This window comes from Stegodyphus dumicola, chromosome 10 (genome assembly GCF_044657685.1).
Source record: "Stegodyphus dumicola isolate Sdum_Otavi_A_Nest chromosome 10, ASM4465768v1".
In the NCBI taxonomy this organism is placed as follows: Eukaryota; Metazoa; Arthropoda; class Arachnida; order Araneae; family Eresidae; genus Stegodyphus; species Stegodyphus dumicola.
In genome coordinates this window covers 104531755-104550013 of record NC_140777.1, presented here as the reverse complement: position 1 = coordinate 104550013, position 18259 = coordinate 104531755, and the positions used below count along the sequence as shown (strand labels likewise).

At 34.6% G+C, this 18259-nt stretch overlaps 1 protein-coding gene and 1 long non-coding RNA gene across 2 annotated transcripts in view; one reads left to right on the top strand and one right to left on the bottom strand.

Moving 5' to 3' along the window:
* Nucleotides 1-18259, bottom strand: part of LOC118197850 (5-hydroxytryptamine receptor 2C-like) — a 1008613-nt gene that overhangs the window by 465858 nt on the left and 524496 nt on the right. The gene's annotated exons all lie outside the window — the stretch shown is intronic.
* The window catches only part of LOC118198877 (uncharacterized), a 350501-nt gene that overhangs the window by 145154 nt on the left and 187088 nt on the right, over nucleotides 1-18259 (top strand). The window lies entirely within an intron of this gene.

Here is an 18259-nt window from a genome sequence, read left to right as displayed (position 1 = left end):
GCAAGACGAATGGGCAGCAATGCCTCAACAACTCATTGACACCCTCGTTCTCAGCATGGGCAGACGCAGTCAGGGGAGATCATATCCCCTATTAAAGACCGGATGTTTCTTGCTGGACACCCATCTCTGTGATGTTTTGGCCTTCAGTCGCATTGCGCTCCATGCTACTTTTTCAATAAAGCTTCTTTTTATCCCTCTGATTTCTCTTTTAGTAAGTGTTGCTTACATTAATCATGTCCTTACGTATTGGGGATCTTACGGTATTAAATGTGTTGATTTGGAAAGCTTTTGTACAAAGTTATATTGAAAAAACCGTCGTCTCGTCCTTAATTTTTGCACACCAGTGTAGACCTCATATTTTTGCCGCTGAAAATGCTCAAGATACTGAGGAAATTTTTTGTCGTTTGTTAAAACTTAATGTAGAAGGCTGCTAAACTTTCTTCCTTCCCAAGGAGACTTTTGGAAACATATTTAATGTAAGTGGTGTGTTTGATAATTCTACTTTTCTTACAAATTTTGCATTTTTGTAAATAATTTTACTGAAATTGTAGTACCTTTTGTGTAAAACATAAAATGTCTGAAAAACGAAGCTCTGTCGGAAAAATGAGATTACAAAGGCAAGTCTGTTTGACATTGGGGTAAATGGCTGTACAATGGAACCTCGAGATACCTTTATATACAAGAAATTGGAGATACGAGGAAAGCATGAGTAAAACATTCATCCCTAAATACGAGCATTGACTCGAGTAACGAGCAACGAGCAAGGCTGTTGGTATGCTTTGCGCGTTTCCCGATCCAGCTCGACTGGAAGACTTGGCATATGGGAATCATAATCAAGCTCATGCGACTTTATATTTCGGGTCAGCTTATTCACATAATTAACTAACTAGTATCTCACTAATCGTTCTTTCTCAGTACGAGTTGATTCTATCATTTCAACGTGCCGCCCAATTCTAAGTGTCGTCCCACATGGTAGGCTTTTAGAGCCCTTTTTGTTCAACATTTTCATTAATGACATACAAAAATCAGCCAGCGTCACTCTAGCACTTTATGCAGATGACACGGCCATCCTCTCCAAGCACAAACAATTGGATAAACTGGTTCACAACATTCAGAGTTATCTCTCAAGCCTTGAGCACTGGTTCACTACTTGGAAAATCAAAATTTATGTCTCTAAATGTGTTGCTATGATATTCACACGCTCCCGACTCCCGTACCCTTCCATTGATTTAAAATTCTTTGACGGCTATATTCCCTGGTCAAACTCATATAAGTATCGATGAGTGATACTTGATTCGAAACTACTCTGGCATCTGCACATTGAGAATACTCTCAATAAAGAGAGGAGCGTCAGAACCCAATTTTACCCCCTATTAGCTCAAAAGAGCCATCTGTCTATCAGAAACAAAGCTCTTTATACTTCAATTATTCAAACCCATTTTTATGTACGCATGTACCATTTGGAGTACAGCTGCGAAGACTCACATAAAAACATTACTAGTCTTTTCCCAAAGTAAAACTTTCAGTTAGTCCTTGTTCCTCAAACTGAACAGATTCATAACCGAGCCCTTCAAAAACTTCTTGTCTACGATCTCGGTATTCCAACTTCACAAAAACGTTCAAGAGCCGTAATGGACCGAGACTTACGGTATCTAGGCTCCTGTTAAAAGGCGTAGACACCATTCCGCCCCTTCAGTTCCAGTCCCCGCGCCGTGAAGGACTGACGTCTCTATCTTCTAAAATTTCTATTCCTCACAGACTATGCCAAATTGTTATCTTCTACTCAAGTTCAACTGAAAAGTGGCCTTCTGTGCACTGTTATCAATCTGTTCCTTTAAAAATCACATTATGCCCGCAGAATTAATTTCTGCCTTGGATATTTCCGAGTTTTTTCACAAACTTTACTATATTCTGATTTAGCGCCACATGCCAATGAGCTTCTCTATTTCTAAAATCTTTCCTCTCCGCTTTTTGCTTTTGTGTTTTATCTATGTCATAAAAATTTAAAATACCAAAAAATTTAAAAATATAAAAAATTATAAAAACCAAAAGATATCGAATCTTAATGCTTCCCCCACCCCTAAACCTAAACTCTCTCGAGCTAATGTGGACCTTCTCCGAAAAACAGCAGTTTTGTCGACTGAAGATGAAATGGCAATGGGATTTTTGGGATGCGGAACGGATTTGCTGGATTTGAATTATTTTCAAGAGGGATGTTTGTTTCTAGATACGAGAAACTCTCTATACGAGTTCAATGCTCGAACAAATTAAACTTGTATCTAGAGATTCCACTGTATCGCTAAATTGGTGAAATATCGCCAATCTCGCGATGTTTCGGCGTCTGATTTTTGTCGCCAAATTTGGCGAGAAATCATCAAAAAACGTCAAACATGATGACCATTCGACGACATTTTTGGTCCGCTCTTTACATAATTGTAATTGGCACTGTAATTGAATAACTAATTAAATTTGTGGAATTATATAAGATTGATCGTTATATGTAATTGCAACTAGATACTGATTCTTATTTATAACTGCAACTATATCCGGTACTTAGCTGTAACTTAATGCTTTCTCGAAATTAATGGAAGGCATATAACCGTATATGCCTTCAGTAATTTCGAGAAATGGAAGGTACTAAAAATTTCTCGGCGGCCTGGAGAAAACTACTGTATTAGACCGAAGAGAGCATCTACTCTCAGTTTCTCATTCAGAGTCGAATTCCGAGTATTCAGATTATCTCTGGGTGAGCTTTGCTCTTTAGATGCGTTTTGCACTGCGTTGGCTTAAGTGTTTCTAGTAATTTTAAAGCGTAATTACTGATTGTGCTCTGTGTGATACTCACAAAAGCTCTAAATTTCCAGAACTGTTAAGTATTTCTCTCGGTAAAATAAATTTTGTCAAGCTGTCATCGGTCCTGTATGCATATAGACGACGCACGCAATAATATTTTTGCGAATTTCACACCTAGATAGATGATTTTAGTGCACCCATATGGGAAATTGTATTTTCTGTGTAATGTAAATTCTAGTGAGAAAAGCTATACCGAAAAAGTAAGAATACAAGGGCGAGTCCACTTAACATAGAGTAAATGGGTATCTCGGTAATTTGACGAGATATTGCCAAGCTGGCAACGGTTTTAAAGACTAATTATTATAAGTGAACCTGGCGAAAAATCGCCAAAACTCGCCAAATTTGACTACCATTAGGTGACATTTTTGTCCGGTCCCTGTATCACCGTAATAAGTATTTTAACCGAATAAATATAATTACTCATTATATTAGTTGCAATCGTAATTCGACACTCATATTGCCATCCAATAATTTCGAGAAGCAGAAAGTACTAGAAATATCTCGGCTTCCGGGTGTAAACTATATGAGACCACAGAGAACAACTGATCTTAGTTGTTGCTGTTAATGTTGCGAGTTGTAATTTCAGCGTGAGATCGGAGTACTTAGATATGTCTGGGTTAGTTTTTTTCTTCAGATGAGTTTCGTACTGCGTTGCATTTAACGTTCTTAGTAATTTGAAGTGTAATTACTGTCCGAACTCTGTGATACTGTGAACACCTCTACGAGTATTTCTGTGGAAAGTCCCAAAATTTTGAAGTGTCTCTTTTGATAAAATAAATTTTACTAGCCTATAATCGGACCTGTATACATTCAATCTATTACGAATCGGTACGCACGCAACAGTTTTGGCGTCAGAAGAATTGAAAAGAGCGATATAATAGCAATTAAGACAGTTGCTGTCAGGCTTTGCAACATTCAAAGTAGCGATGAAAGCGATTAGGAATCTGTTAAAGTAGAGATGAAAAAAGATCAAGATTTCGTTAAAGGAGCGATGAAAGTGTGCTAAGAATGCCTCAAAGAAGAAATGAAAATGGGCAAAGATCCGTTAAAGACGAGATGAAAGCTGGAAAAGATGGACGTTGGCCAAGAAGTGATTAAAGCTATTCAAGAGGAAATGAAAAGGGAAATTACCTTCATACTAGAAAACACATTTGAGGCTATGGAAGGCAGAATAGATGCGGTTAAAAAAAGTTGGAGAAATTGAAGAAAGAGATTCTTCTGCCAAAAAAGGAATTAAAGAGAGAGTTTCAGCCGCGGAAACCCAAATAGATTACAGAGTTTCTGCTGTCGCCAAAAGGACAGGTTAAAGAAACTCATAGCGACAGGAGGAAGCGATTCTGAAGGTTTTAGAATTTTCGTCTCTCTCTGAAGCGTATCCTATTCCTGACCAAGAGGCTGTTACGGTAACGGAGGTAAAGACACAGCATTGGATTTTCAGGTTCGGAGTGCCTCTTTAATATTTATTTTTCAAACTTATTTTAACTGCGTTTGGTACATTGGTAATTCTTCTGGATAGTGGTAAAAGGTAATGCACATTAATATGAGTAGTAGCTGACAGTGGTGATGTTTCAGCTTCATCATTACTTGGTAAACCTGTGTGCCCTCTGAAACAGCTCGAAAAGACTTTGTTCTTTATAGAGTTTGGAGTATCCCTCGCAAGGATGATATACGAGCTAGAATATTTTTAAAACTATTGGCACATTTGAGCGCACTCTGGTTACCTGAAAAATATGTTGGTCTTTGCAGAAACATAACGTTATCTAACCACAAAATGGCTTTTTTAATGCAGTGGATTGCGTTTGAGTAAATAATAGAAGTTTAATTTAATCTATATTTTGATTGAATTGTGTTTGAAGCCATATTATATAGAGAAGCCACTTTTTAGAATAGAAATTTCACGCCAACGTTATCACCTTATAGCCGTTAGTAATCATTTTGATTCTTTGTGTATTTGGAAGGAGCTTATGCCATTTAATTTCAAAACTCGAAAAAGAACGATGAACAAATTTGTAAAAAGATAATACTCCCTAAAGGAACTGAAAGGCTATTGTTGATGATGCAGAGAATGCTTTTGTGATACCTAATAATGCTATTTGTTGAAATTGTTGTAACTTTTACAGAATTTTGCAGTATTATTCCATTACACGGAAAGCCATAGAAAACAATTCTTTGTGTTGCTCTAAAAATGGATTTCAGTATACCTAACGCATATTTTGAGGTTTCATTTATGTGACATAATCCACTAAAGATTATTGATCAAAAGATTCGCTTTGTCTCCGATATTTTTCAAAGAAACTTGCTTTTAAGTTATAAGGAATTTCTCCCACTTTCCTAGCGTGCCTTCGTGGTGTAATGGTTCTGCACACTGGGTCGGTATTCCAGAGGTTCGTGGTTCGATTGCCGGTGAAGGCGGTTGCTAATTTTTCATCTTGCCTGCTTCTAAAAAATTTCTAATTTCTCTACAGTGGCGCCCAAACTAAAAAAAAGGTTTGTGGATGGTGACTCTCCACACCCAGGATTTGTCACTAGGTCCCCTAAAACACTCAATGCCCTTAAAAAGGGGAGTATATAAGATATTTCTCCCGCTTTCCTAGCGTGCCTTTGTGGTGTAGTGGTTCTGAACGCTGTGCCGGAGGTCCGTGGTTCGATTCTCGGTGAAGGGGGTTGCTAAATTTTCATCTTGCCTGCTTCTAAAAAATTACATAATGTCACTACATGCTAACAGTAACCAAGTTTACTTATTATCCAAACGGAAAGCCGGAATACTTTAATAGACCTTTCATTTTTCAAGCGAAAGTTTCTCTTCGAGATTCTAGGCGGGTCTCGTATAATTTTGTTAAGCTTTGGAAAAACACACATTTTTTTTTTTACTCATAACAAAGTTTAATTTACATATTTGTAAATATATAATGTATTATTCAGTTTCAGAGAACTGTTTTAGAGCAGATATTATTCTCGGAATACCGTTATATGAGAATTTAAATTTACAGCAGTACTTTACATTCAAATTTACACCATTCTTACATTTTAAATTCTTTAGTCCTATACAAGTGGAAAGCTAAATTATTCAAAATTTTAGGAACGTCAAAGGATAAACGCTTTAACCTTTTACTGTAATTACATAGTTTTTATCTTATTAAATCTGTAAATTCCATGAAAACTGACGTGAATAATTACCGGGCAGATACTGCATTTCAGACTAATTTGTCTGACGATGCAAGAACTACGCCGTTTAGTTTCACAATAAATTTCGGTTATTGCTGTGAGTTTAATGTAACTACTATTTTCCGAATCCTTTTTAGCAGAATGACGGTAATTTGCTGTTTCTTTTGGCATGAAATTATTGTAATACATTTTTTCATATACCTTGTTTTCAATGAGATTTAAATACCATCAACACTTATTTGTCAATTTAGATGCTATTTATGCTCATTTAATTCTCAGGTATTAGTATCTCAAAGCATTCTTCAGCATTAAAAGCTGCTTGAACTGGTTCCATTTCTTGAAAGCTTAATAAGTTTAGGAGATGGTTTATGTGTCATTAATGCTGCAACGCAGGTAGAGCCTTAGCTGCGTACACGAAGGATTTCCTTTGTAGGTGAATTTATAAAGCGAACTTCATTCACGTCACACTACGCTAAGAAAAAGTAAAAACCTCGAAACGAAGAGAATGAAAAATATTCAAGCAATTCAGGCCGTTCGCAGGGATTCGAATTAGGACTGAATTACTAGTATTTCCTGGTCTTGTTCATTTGGCCACTAAGGAGAGACCAAATGAACCAGTAATGGAATGGTGATAAATAAAGGAATGTAATTAAGAAGAATAATGAAAACGAATGGGGCGAATAATGAAATGGTGATAAATAATGGAAAGTAATTAAGAAAAGTAACTTAAGCAACATTGCATAATATCAAACTCTTGAATAACAATTTCGCAGGCAGCCTTGAAGTGTGAAATAAAATTATATCAAAGGGTAAAAACGGAAGAAATACTTAATTAATTATATTAGTTATATTAAAATTGTATTGCTTATATGGCTTGAACATTGTATTGCTTATTGGAAGAACCAATATTACTTAAAACTATATAATATGAATAATAGAAATAAAATAAGAAGCATATAAATACATTTTTTAATCATTTACATTAAATAAAAGTTACATATAGCAGACATAAAATGTGTTACAGGAAACATACCAATCTATTGATTATATCTGTGGCAACGTGGCGTGTGACGCAAGTTAAGAGATCCAAACTTTTATGTCTTGCTATAATTTTAATAGAAATATAGAAAATTTTAATAGCTTATTTTTTAATATCTCTTTATATTTTACACACCATTACATTTTTCACACAATTTAATGGGAAAATACGTCCACTGAAAATAAAGTCTGAATGTTTTTCAAAATATTCTATCACTGTTCTTTTGACGCCATTTAACTCTCTTTCCATAAATATTTCGAATTTATAACTGAATATTCGGGAATATTGCCATGGAAAAATGAACTTCCTAGAAAATGAACTTCTTAGTTCAATATTACACGCTTTTTCTTTTTGATTTCAAAGCGGAATTTACCTAAAATGTTCTATAATGTTTCTCTCATTAAACTCTAACAATTCTTGTCAGTTTGGTGATTAGAGAAAGAAGAGTACGATACAATAGGATTATTAAGAAATGACCCCATCAGGACGTTTCAATTAGACAACTGGATTGGAATGGGACAAAACTTCACGCAAAGATGAAGTGCATTAACCCGTATATGATTACTCAGAAGGTAGTCCATATGTGATATTATTAAACTCGAATAGGGAGTTAGTAGTAATAACAACAGACCATTTTTACAATCCATAATGTTACAAAATAAGAAACTTTTCCGGACAAATTATCGCTATCACATACCTTATAGAGATAAAAAATAAACGAACAAGCAAAGCAAAACTATAATTAAATATTTATTTGTAACCACATTTATACAAGTTTGCGAACTAAAAATTTTGAACACTCATCGGTCAATAACTAATTGTCTATAAGCTTAAATAACAAAATACGCAAATCTAGGCATTATATCTAACTTCTTTGAAATCCATACAATAAGAGGTGGTTTAGTAGTCAGAAAAATTGGTGCATGCAGCAATAAACTAGCTACTACCTGCTATATGTTTTAATTGTCCTGAATCTGCATTTTTATTATCAGCTCTGTTTGCATACTCCTGGTGTTATTAAAGTGTTTTGGAAAAATACGTAAATGAAACCACAAAAGAACACAAAATTTAATTGCTTAGTCAGGGTTAGCATAAAATCACCAAAGCTAGACTATCGCTGTTTCTCTTTGAGTCTTTTAATACACTCCGCTGGTAAATTTTTACTTTTTCATTATTGACTTGCGAAACATGGACTAATGTGAAATCTCGTGATTAGTATCTTTTTCTTTAAGGTACTCAACAAAAGTGCAAGTTTGGGCAATTTCCTTCTTCTAATAGCTTCTTCCGTAATTTAATACAAAATATTATTAATCAGTAATACTATACGAATTATGATATACTTTATGACAGAACGTTTGGATTATTTCCCTCTTTTGATAGCTTTGTCTGTAAGTTACTCTTAACTATGAAATTATGAATCGATAATATAAACATTATTACGAGTTTAATATAAACATTATTAGTTTACTTATACTGCATCTAACAGAAATTTTGTGTACTTCGTTCGATGTAAAGCGTCTCTAATTGATTTACTTTTATTTTATCTTTTTGAACAAATGTACTTATTCAAGATTAGCTATTACTAATTATAACGTGTCACTTAAATCATCTTATTCACATTTTGCTGTCTCTTTTTAATACAGCGTCGCCTACAATATTACTCGCCGAGGGAAGGGTTATCCCATGGAGAATTTTCTGAGAAACTACCTCGTATCCACGTTACACATGAGGGAAAAACCCAAAAAAGCCCATGCAAACAGTCCGGTCACCTAAATTTGAGCCCTCGAAATGAATTACAAGTGTTGAACAGCTTTACCGCTAGACCGCTGGAGAGTAATTTTGCGATTTTAAATAAGAGTTTCATTAAATTACCTTTCAATGATACTTTTTGGTCAAATAAAAGACAACATTTACCCAAATTGAATATAATAAAGGCTATTCTGAGTTTTTTGAGCAGGAAAAAGGAATTAAAATTATGCCCTCATTAGATAGAGAACACTCATCTTACTACTGATAACTAAAAATGTTAACAAATGCACCATGAAAATACATGTAAATCCATGCAATTTTTTCTAAAAAAGTGCTACATTTTTTCTTAGAATCCTACCGAATTTTTACCCTGATAATATCTGTCTAAAACATTTATGATCTATCAATTCAAAGTTGTTAATAATGTATGATGTAATAATGCTGAACTTGCATGGCTTTGAATTACATCATTGCGCACTTCCATTACCTGACTCAAAATGATGCATTACAGAAAAAGATATTTATGTGCCCTGTAGGTTTGCTGGAAGTATATGTTTTTTGCTTGCTTTTCCTGCGCCTTCTGTGTTTGAAGACCGGGATAGCTCTCATTTTAAACCAGAAGATAAGGTTACGTTGACCTCAAAACATACTTGCATAAAAAATGCTACCATTGGTAACGCTGCTGTTTAAATCTTTCAACTTTAAAAATTTGATAAAACACTAAAAGTTGTTCTTTTGCACCCAAACAAAATTTTTCTGCTACAGACAGTAGATTAGTTGATCATCAAGACGCTTAACGCATATTATTAGGTTCGCACCTTTTCAGTGGTTTGATAGCGGCTTTAAAAGATAACGCGGAAATGATAAGAAAGAACTTTTGAATATGTTTTTTATATATTGTATGGATTATAATATTGGTAAAGAGAATATATTGTCTTTCAACATATATCAGTAGCCTAACACACTTAATTTGGCAATCGATGCTGAGCATGTCGTTAATTTCACGAATTACAGTGATAACTGTACTTCTAGAAAAATGAATAAACAAAATCTGAAAGATTTCAGGTTGAACTGTTGTCCAAAAGGGTTTGTAAAAGTTTTTTATGTCTCATTAAGCTTAACGTTTACCGGATTGCTCTTGCACTCACTCCTGCTAACTCTCTTTAGCTTTAATATTAAGCATCGTTTCCTTCACATATACGTTGTATACCCTTCAACAATAAAATCACAGAATTGTAAACGCTGCGTAACAGCATATATTTAGAATTTTCGGTCAAGTGTTAAGTATTTGCATACATTTTTATGCATTTTTCAGTCTTTTCCCAGTTTATCATATCAATATTCAGTTTTCTTAGCAAGATGGCTAACATTTTTTTCTCTTTGTATTATTAAAGTTTTATGTATTAACTTTATTTTTTTAAAATCACGTTCTTTGCACTTGCACCACATCAAATTCAATTCAACAACAAAATCACAAAACATTTTAAAAAAGCATATTTTTAGAATTCCATACAGAATGTTAGAGATTGCTATATATATTTTTATATTCGTTATATTATTTCTTTAAAATCTGGCCGCTAATATGTTTATAATAAAAAGAAAAAGTATGCAACGCTTTCAATGTGTCCAGCTGGTGTAATTTCATAAATATATTGAATGTTTCTAATTAGACATATCATGATTTTAATACCTATTTATTTAAACCAATCACATAAAAAAAGAAGCAACTATTCCGAAGTGCTGTGTTTATTGCTTCAAATCGCTAAGTTTATTACTTAGTTAGCTTCCAGATTAATGTTTAAACTATCTTTTAAATTTTAAAGTATTTTGGTTCGGGCCGCGGCAAAACATTGCTTTAATAGAACTGACTTTGTTAACTAAAACCGAAATATAAATGCATCATTTATCTTACAAGTAAAGATAAATATCTTACCTATTCTTATCTTACCTATAGAATGGTAACAGTCTCACTTGTCCAAGACAAATATATTTTATTTCGTACAGTGTAGCTACTTTTCCGCTTTCATAGCTTTGAGTATGTTAATCAAAAAATTAGTTTTACAGATTATGAAATAAATAATAACACAAATTCGAAAATTAAACTTCGGACTTTCATTTGCCCATGTTCGGGTGGAGGACTAAGTTATCAAAAATTTGATGACTTTAGATGCCGTCGTTTTTTTACAGTGCGAAGAACATCATAAATGAAGATTCTTCATTATTTACTTTCTTTAAAAAATTCAGGGTGATAATATTTGGTCATACGCCATTTATAGTGAACCAACACCAAATTCTCTTTCGAGACTAATAGCCACTTTTGGGCTAAAAAGGAAAGAAAGAATTGTTTTTTACACATATTTGATATTCCTATCACTTTCTCAAAATGAATATTTTAATAAATAACATACTGCGTTTTTATATAAACTTGTGCCTATATGCTTTCACTGCTTTCTATACTTTCACAAAAATGCTTCAAAATACATTGTCGAGTATTCAGAAACTCATGTATTGAAACTATCATCTAGTATTGACCATTAAAGAAAACGCTTCTCTTGAGTGTTATTACATTACACTATGAAAAAAGCCACGTTGGAAATGTTTAGCAACAAAATGCGAGTAAAGTAGGATTTTCCGTGGCGCATAGTACGTGCTGCTAGCTGATAACGACAACCGAAAGACTGTTTTTCATCCGTAATGATTGTTAAGAAGCACTGTAGTTTCAGACTTGCGCAGATTATGAGGTGAAGAGTCCTCTTCGCCGTCCTGAAAATAATAGCAAACTTGCATGGTTGTTGGACTTATGAACTTCTAGAATTCCGAAGGCAAACTACTGATATGAGATTTTATAAATTTAGGGAGTCAGTATGCCTAAACTGAATGAAAAGGCAAATATTTCATTACGCATGCCGTGAAAGACACAACTTGGTGTCATAATAAAGGAGAAAGGGCGATGCATGTAATAAACATCATACAAAGCCCTGCTAGTATAAGAATGTCTAATTATAGGCTTGAGACCCTCGATTTCACAAACTAAAAGAGATCCGAGATTTAGAACAGCGAATTTTTTTGCTGTTTTCATAGCCTTTTGAATTTTTCGATTCCTATCCTATGTGAAGCTCTTAAACTTCTAATTCATAATGTTGGGTTATAATAATTTTATTGACATAAAGTACAAGTTTTCATTGCATAAGGAATGTGATTGTTGCATTCCTTTAGACCTTAATCATCATTATCACATCGGAATAGTCTTGCGTGAGACACTCCTAATTGACTTAAACATTCCGTATTTAGTATTTACGAGTATCTGTGCGAATTTTTAAAATAATCATCACTTCTATGTGCTTGTTTTGATTTGAAAAAATGTTATTATTTTGACCTGTTATGTTTAAATATTCTGTCTAAAATTATACAAGAAAATTAGTTTCAAGATTCAAGAGTTTAATAATGTGTACCGTACAATAAATTTGATTTTTATCTTCTCAATAAAGCGTGCATTTAAAAATTATATTATCAAATTTCTTCTTAATTAAACACGCAGTTCAAGTTTTGTTTTCATTACAATTTTTTAATTATTCAAAGGATGCGAAATTTTCGAAAATGTTAAGGAATTTGAATTAGAATTCGAAGAAAGTTATACTGAATTTTTAGGTTTGTTAATATAAAGAGGATATAATAATTGCAAATAGTAAAATATGTGGTGCTAATAGTAATAAAGAATTTGAATCAAAATTTTAAATTTATTTCATATTGACAGATATTATGCTTTACAAATATGTTTTTCCAAAACCTTTGTATTAACTTTAAAAAAAAAGTATGACATAACTACTAAGTTTTATATATATTTGAAAATGTGTGAACTTTAAGCAAAAATAAGTTTATCATACACATTATGGAATGTATTTGCATTTCAGAATATTTAATTTTACCGTTCATTTTCAGGTATTAGGTGACACAGAAACAGCTTACTTTTGAAAGTATAATAACTATTTCATTTTGCCTAAAAAGTGCGTTTCATATTTTATTTACGAAATGAATATTTATTTTTTAATTGAATAATACTTGGTGAATTACGATATCATAAAAGAAAAATATTTTTTTTCACAGAGCCTTACCTATAGATTTTAATACCCGGCACTGATAATTTTTGTGTCAGTTATTTGTGTCATTTACCCACGGAATAATAGGCCGTGTAGAATGAGCACAACTAGAACTTTTTTGCAGCTGTAAGCAATAGGATGTTTTTTACAAAAGAAGGGGAACAATCAAAAATGTATCGGGCAAAAATAACATACATTAAAATGCGATATTTGACACATGACAAATATCGCATATTCTGGATTTGGATTGCGGGATTACTATTGATCATGAATTCCCAGAGTTGAAAATTATAAAATCGGTCGTTGAGCAAAAGAAAAAGTACCAACAGCACCGCAGTCCGCATGTAGATTAGACTGATTGTTGAATAAAGGACACTATACTGAGATTCTGAATTTATAAATCAGTTAAGACTTATTACAGAAGTATATCAGACTTCAGAAATATATCAAGGAAAACGTACTTCGCTTACATTAACTCTTTCAAAACAGTTCTTAAAAATGAAGAGACGAAGAAAAAGAAGACTTATGTTTTATGTGGTACAAATGCTGTAAAAAGCAATAGAATCCAGATCAATCTTAAAGGCTACGACGTGATAACGATGGAAAAACTGTACATTACTTAGTTTCCGAATAGTTTGTGATGCGAGCGTAGGATTTCATAAGGATGGGAAATGCAGAAAAATTTCTACATTTGATTCTGAAATACATACTTATAATTTTGAGTTTATTCTGCGGATGTGATATTTAACACATTTAATATTGAGATCATTATAAAGAACTCGTGAGCACTTATGATTTCTCTAGGAATCTTTACATCAATGAACTTGGAATTCCTTTTAGTCATTATCACCTGTAACTCACCTAGTCAATCGAGAGAATTGGTAGAAATTATTGGCTTAGGTTACAGGTTCGGGTGTTCGTTTCCTGGTAAGATCGAACTGAGAGGAAATTTCATGTAGTATATTAAACTTGTATATTAAACTCTGAAATTGCGAACATTGTCAGTAATATTTGAAATATGCAGATTCTAAGTTAATCACGTATTGAATTTGATTATTATGTGATCAACACTCATTAATCACGTTAGGATTCTATTTAATAGAAAGTGATTAGATCTTTAAGGTCGTCAATGCAATCGTGATTCGATTCGTAACGTCACCATCGCAATCTCAAGAAGACGTACGCAGCACAGGTGTGAAAACCATCCTTAATGGTGCCTCTGATATCGACGCAAATAACAAGCTAGCTAAAACCTCTCATTCTACTGAAGATTCGCAATGACACTTTTTCCCGTGATTTTTAATTCGAATATTCCCTTAGTTATAATTAAATTAGAATAATTTTGATTTAACAGCATTATTGCTAATTTTCAATGATGCATCTAAATTCTACAATCTTTACCTCATCCTAATATCTACTAATGGCTTTATTAAGACAGGAATAATAGATTTCCTGAGAATCATTGGCAAATTGAGCATTATATAGGCAAGGTAAGTTCACTGTATTGAAAGAACTATTTTAAATTATTAGAAAATTACTATCAACATACACTGGTGTGCAAAAAATAAAAGCGAAGTCGAAAAATTAGCATATCAGCTGAACGAAGAGGCAGAGCGGACAGAAAGACCAATCAGGAGATTAAGTAAGGCGATGTACGGTAGCACATGCGCAGATATGCTGGTAGACGTAATGGGGGAGTGTCTGAGTAGTATAAAGCATGTTGTCGGTGTAAGATCAGTATTTCTGGCAAAGAGATTGCACGCCGTACAGCAGTTAAAATCACACCGAGTTGCTGCCTCAGCGAGAAATGGCGAATAATCAATCTGTTAGACGACATCTGGATGCTTTTACCCGAGGTCGAATCATTGGGAAGTTGGAGAAAGGCCGCAGTGTGACAAGTGTGGCTGCAGAGTTCGGAATTGCTCACAGCATCGTTTCACGACTTTGGAGACAATTTCAAACTACAGGAACAGCTATCCGGAGGTTTAGTAGTGGTCGTCCACGAGGAACCACACCCGCAGATGACCGGTATATTGCCTTACAGGCCAGACGAAACAGGCGGCAGACAGCGGGATAAATCGCTAGACACACGACACAGGCGACTGGACGACCGATATCGCGTTTTACCGTGGCCAGAAGACAGCACGGTGGTGGTCTGTTTGCACTACGCCCTGTACGGTGTGTACCTCTAACGCCTGCCCATCGGAGAAGGCGTTCTCTGTGGTGCCGGGAACACCGGAATCGGAGAAACAATGAATGGGGACGAGTACTCTTTAGAGATGAGAGCAGATTCAGTCTGAGTAGCGATTCTCATCGCATACTCATCTGGAGAGAGCGGGGAAGCCGCAATCATCCCTCGAACATCATTGAAAGGGACAGGTATGGAGGTGGCGGTGTTCTCGTTTGGGGAGGATCATGCTTGGTAGTCGTACAGACCTTCACATCTTCGACGCAGGTTCAGTCAACGGGACCCGTTATTGTAACGAGAATTTTCTTCCATATGTGCGTCTTTTTAGAGTCGTTATGGATCCGCAGCTCCTTTTCATGGACGACAGTGCACCATGTCATCGCACAGTAGCTGCCGAAAAGTTCTTAGAAAGTGAGGATATTGAACGTATGGATTGGCCGTAACGATCTCCGGATCTCAATCCCATCGAGCATGTATAGGATTTTCTAGGCAGACGCCTGGCAGCTCGTACCTTACCACCAGTAACGATTCCGGAGCTTCGATTGGCGCTGCAAGACGAATGGGCAGCAATGCCTCAACAACTCATTGACACCCTCATTCTCAGCATGGGCATACGCTGTGAAACATGCCTAGCAGTCAGGGGAGATCATATCCCCTATTAAAGACCGGATGTTTCTTGCTGGACACCCATCACAGGGATGTTTCGCCCTTCAGTCGCATTGCGCTCCATGCTACTTTTTCAATAAAGCTTCTTTTTATCCCTCTGATTTCTCTTTTAGTAAGTGTTGTTTACATTACTCATGTCCTTACGTATTGGGGATCTTACGGTACTAAATGTGTTGATTTGGAAAGCTTTTGTACAAAGTTATATTGAAAAAACCGTCTCGTCCTTAATTTTTGCACACCAGTGTATTAAAGTCGAGCTTTTGTTATAGCAATACGTATGTATGAACTAGGATTCACACATCTGCGAGACAATTTACTAACTTAAGTGTCAAAATAAGGTAATTTTTAAATGTAATAAAATAAAATAAGATTATATTTGTGGGACCGCAAATTAAGAATTAAATTTTAACTGGAAATTTGATCAACAGCTAAACTTGGTTGAAAATTCTTCAATGCAGAATGTTTTAGAATATTTTCAAAAGCATCCTGGTAAATTCTATAAATTTGGAAGATTTTTCTTAATCATTGAATTGTGTGAATACAGTTTTTCTCTGAAAAATAGCTTTTTGCTTTTCGAAACAGGAAATCTGGTGATAATAAGCATGGTGATTTTCCAAGAAATCTCTGATGTTCAGAAATAATATCAAAGCCACTGAAGTCCAGTGTTCTTGCTCATGTGTTCTTGAGAGAGATGTTTTCAGGACTCAGTCCAGTTTCAGGAATTGGTATATATTGCCATTTTTCAGATTTGTTTTTGCAATGCAGACATCTATTTATGTATGCTTATGAACATTTTAGCTGCATATCATAAAACATCCTTGCATGTACGATATTGAAAATTTCACATAAAATCCAGTTAATGTATTTCTTAATTTTTCATAACTATTTTTTATATATTTAAAAAAAAATTAATAAATTTTCAAGTTCGAATGTTTTATACTTTTTTGAGGATTCTGCAAATCCTAAAATGTTTTTATAAAACTAAACTAAAACCAGTGAAAAATTTAATCTTATGAGTATAGGAGTGTTTAAAATTAATTCTTAAATCATCCATCTTTTAAAAATGTATACTTTAATTATATCAATTTTTTGTTTCACAGTAGGTTAATTTACACTACACTATGCGTAATCAAGCTCTTTATCATTCATCAAATCACATCTTTTGAAAGATTGTAGGGTTTTATTTATTTTTAATTAACATTTATTTTAAGTTATCTTTCCTGTCAAGCCTTTACTTTCCTCTAGAATTGCCAATGCTAGAGTATGTAAATTGTAATAGAGCGCGCAGTATATTCAAATTTAGCAGAAGTAAATTGAGTTTAAATAGAAGGAAAACGAGATTGTAGGTGTGCTTCTTAATCGCGAATGTGAAGGTTTAAGAACCGCGCGTTTCCGCCTGTGTGCCTATCTCGGCAGTTTTTGCTGAATCTCTCAACTGCTTAATTAGTAAGCTCACTGAATCTCAGCGGTATTGTAGAACGGTTTGGTTAAATAAGATCTCAGAGCCTCGTGGATAGTGATCTCGATATTTATTCAGCAGTCATTATTTTTCCAGTTTTACATTCAGTTTCAGTTAAACCGCCGGATCGGCGTAGTTTGTGAGCTTCAAGTGGACGCAGCTGTCATTTTAAAAGTTGAATAAAAAGGGCTTTAAACCCTTCTTACGTGTCTGTATAAATTCAAACTTCGTAGCAGTCACTACCACAATTACTGACAAGTTGGAGCCACACGATATTACATTGGCGACCGAATGTCTTACGAACTCAGATGGCCGATAATTGGATGGAAGCTCTTGTACAACTCCAACAGCAAGAAATGGCGAACCAGTTAGAAGGGTTTGGATACTTGGTCCAAACTATGAGAACATCTATCAAGCCAACCGTGAATTTTGACGGAAAACATTCGGTGTTGATATTCTTAGAAGGCCTCGAAAATCATTTCCAGTTATATCCTGTACCCGAAAGGCAAAAAGTTGCCATTGCCACGTCTGCACTAAAAGGACAGGTCTCACTATGGTGGAAGAGTATACGGAACTTTTTATTATGAGAATTCGAAGGCCAAGCATATACCTTTGAAAATATTTCAGCATCATTATTAAAGGTCTTCCCCGTAGTGAAAGACCGAGCAAAGCTAGAAGACGAAATTTATGGTTTTTATCAACGAATAAAATCCGTCAAATCTTCAATATTATCAACGTAATATTGAAGATTTGACGGATTTTATTCTGCGAAAAGTTAAGCTGACAAACATACTGTATGGAAAGACACCCGACACGGAGGTAATTGAAATAATTTTACTAAGATTACTACCTGCTGTCCACGATTACTTGGAAATCCGAAATCCAAGCACCTTGCAGGAACTCTTCGAGTTGGCGGTCAAGTTCCAAAACCGAAGAATAGCGGAAACATCTAGAGGGGCATCGTATTCTCAAAGTCCCCGAAGACAATTCTCAAATCAACCGATCGGTAACACAAATCGCTCTTATGGGGAAAAGAGCTATCA